Raw genomic sequence first — 3,099 nt, 5'->3', positions numbered from 1 at the left:
GGCGTAATCCCCCAGCTAGGCTTGTATGAATGTCACGTTGCAATGCGGCGCTCTCTGATAACCCGTTAAATGCTTGTATTTGAGATGCGAAGCAGCTTATGGCGGCGGCTTCGTCCTTCCCTCCCGCAGCGTCCCACACCACCCCCCCCCCCAGCGCTGCTCGTCCCCTCCCCCTCTCTCTCATCTCCTACGTTCCCCCTTTCTCCCTCTAGGAATTCTCTACTGTACGACGGCGCCCGCGTCCCACACATGCGCGTCTCCTCCCCCTCTCTCTCCTCTCCTACCTCCTCCTTTTCTCTCTCTCTAGGAATCACGTAGCGGCGCGCACGACAGGTGGTGCGACAGCTGCATACTCCGCTGGGGGAGCCACGGTAGTTTCCGCGTATGAAAATGACGGAGCGCGCGCGCTTCATCTCTCTCCTGTGCAGCACCGCGATGAGCCCTCGGGCCGCTGCCGCGAAACATCTCCCGCTCAAGCTAACCATCATCCCCGCTGCTTCGCATCGACACATGGTTCCTTTTAGCGGGAGATGGAGTAATTTTTGTGCCATTCCGAGTATAACATGGGGGTCCTTTCCAGTAAGAAGACATCGATCTGTACCTGGATACAGCTAACAATTTTCTTAAATGGACAGAGTGCTCGAAATACGATTTGCCTTGTATGTCCCTTCCGTCTGTCGGTCCGTCCATATATGCCGTTTGGCTGACAACTGTGGTCGTCATCGACGACACCTAACGACGAGTTTCGAGGATGATCAGGCCACCTCACCACGTGTGTGTGTGCGCGCGTGCGGGTGTGTGTGTGTGAGCGTGTCTGTGCGTGTGTGCGTGCGTGCTTGAATATGTGTGCGTGACTGTGCGTGTGTGTGTGTGTGTGTGTGTGGTGTGTGTGGTGCGTGCGTGCGTGCGTGCGTGCGTGTGTGTGTGTGTGTGTGTGTGTGTGTGTGTGTGTGTGTGTGTGTGGTGTGTGTGTGTGTGTGTGTGTGTGTGTGTGTGTGTGTGTGGTGTGTGTGTGTGTGTGTGTGTGTGTGTGTGTGTGTGTGACAGAGAGAGAGAAACAGGCATCTCCTATTGACGGAAGCTTGTTTATATTTCGTCATAAGGATATACCTGTATAAGTGATATACATCAATTTCTTTGATGGAAACTGAGATGGTGTTCTTGCGCGGCTTGTTGTAATCTTTGAAGTGTGTCATGTGATCACCGCTGTTGTACACACGTCATTGCGAGTATATATTGACAACGTAGAAAAAGATAAAGTCAGTTGAAAATTTGCGCTCGTCCGTCTCTAGATAAAGTCAGTTGAAAGTTTGCGCTCGTCCGTGTCTAGTTTGCGCATAACCATTTCCTTTGCAAGTAATAAAAGGTCCCAACAGATGGCGTGAGAGCAGAACGAACGCGGGAAATTTGAGTTGAATTCAGCAAAACCTTAATTGCATCCATCATGGGAGGAGTGAGAGGGGAGGGGAACAGCATGAAAGGTGGGAGGGGGAAGAAGAGAGTGTGCTACGTACCAGGGGTGGCAGAAGACTTTCGTCTTTCGACGTCATTTGCAGCGAAGCAAGCAGCTATGAGGCCAATTTTTTGTTTTTGCTTTTTCTCTCGAGACACTAGCTCTTTCCGTGTCAAAAACGTCATTGCACGTAATTGAGAAGTCATGTCACCCTCATAATGTTAAAGACAGAGCGATAATATCTCGTGGCCGGTTGGAATGCAGGTGCAAGTAAAATGTTCCGTAGAAATTAAACGCATGTGACAAAAAAAGAGAAATATGACAAAAGGCACCGGTGAGATTCGAACTCACGATCACCTGTTTACTAGACAGGCGCTTTAACCAACTAAGCCACGGCGCCGACGACCGCCGTTGCAAGAACCCATTACGATGACCCAGTTTCGGTGCCTGACATGTTCTGAGAGCTAGTGGCGTAATCCCCCAGCTAGGCTAGTATGAATCTCACGTAGCAATGCGGAGCTCTCTGATAACCCGTTAGATGCTTGTATTTGAGATGCGAAGCTTCTTATGGCGGGGGCTTTGTCCTTCCCTCCCGCAGCGTCCCCCCCCCCCTACAAGCGCATGCGCGTCCCCTCCCCCTCTCTCTCATTTTCCCACGCTCCTCCTTTTCTCTCCTCTAGGAATCCGGAGCGGCGCGCACGACAGGTGGTGCGACAGCTGCATATTCCGCTGGGGGAGCCACGGTAGTTCCGCGTATGAAAATGACGGAGCGCGCGCGCTTCATTCTCTCTCCTGTGCAGCACCGCGATCAGCCCTCGGGCCGCTGCCGCGAAACCATCTCCCGCTCAAGCTAACCATCTCCCCGCTGCTTCGCATCCACACGTGGTTCCTTTTGGCGGGAGATGGAGTAATTTTTGTGCCATTCCGAGTATAACATGGGGGTCCTTTCCAGTAAGAAGACATCGATCTGTACCTGGAATCCAGATAACAATTTTTCTTAAATTGACAGAAGTGCTCGAAATACGATTTGCCTTGTATGTCCCTTCCGTCTGTCCGTCCGTCCATATATGCCGTTAGGCTGACAACTGTGGTCGTCATCGACGACACCTAACGACGAGTTTCGAGGATGTCAGGCCACCTCACCACGTGTGTGTGTGCGCGCGTGCGGGTGTGTGTGTGTGAGCGTGTCTGTGCGTGTGTGCGTGCGTGCTTGAATATGTGTGCGTGACTGTGCGTGTGTGTGATGTCTGAGCGTGCGTCCGTGTGTGTGTGTGTGTGTGTGTGTGTGTGTGTGTGTGTGTGTGTGTGTGTGTGTGTGTGTGTGTGTGTGTGTGTGTGTGTGTGGTGTGTGTGTGTGTGTGTGTGTGTGTGTGTGTGAGAGAGAGAGAAACAGGCATCTCCTATTGACGGAAGCTTGTTTATATTTCGTCATAAGGATATACCTGTATAAGTGATATACATCAATTTCTTTGATGGAAACTGAGATGATGTTCTTGTGCAGCTTGTTGTAATCTTTGAAGTGTGTCATGTGATCACCGCTGTTGTACACACGTCATTGCGAGTATATATTGACAACGTAGAAAGAGATAAAGTCAGTTGAAATTTTGCGCTCGTCCGTCTCTAGATAAAGTCAGTTGAAAGTTTGC

The 3,099-nt window shown here is 51.0% G+C and overlaps 1 protein-coding gene and 1 non-coding gene across 3 annotated transcripts in view; both read right to left on the bottom strand.

The window, feature by feature from the left end:
- Positions 1-3,099, bottom strand: part of LOC119462379 (probable glutamate receptor) — a 125,757-nt gene that overhangs the window by 35,737 nt on the left and 86,921 nt on the right. The gene's annotated exons all lie outside the window — the stretch shown is intronic.
- Positions 1,780-1,853, bottom strand: Trnat-agu (transfer RNA threonine (anticodon AGU)). The gene has a single exon. It is a non-coding gene; the product is annotated as a tRNA-Thr (tRNA).

Source organism: Dermacentor silvarum, chromosome 8 (assembly GCF_013339745.2).
Source record: "Dermacentor silvarum isolate Dsil-2018 chromosome 8, BIME_Dsil_1.4, whole genome shotgun sequence".
In the NCBI taxonomy this organism is placed as follows: domain Eukaryota; kingdom Metazoa; phylum Arthropoda; class Arachnida; order Ixodida; family Ixodidae; genus Dermacentor; species Dermacentor silvarum.
This window is presented reverse-complemented; position numbering and strand designations above follow the sequence as displayed.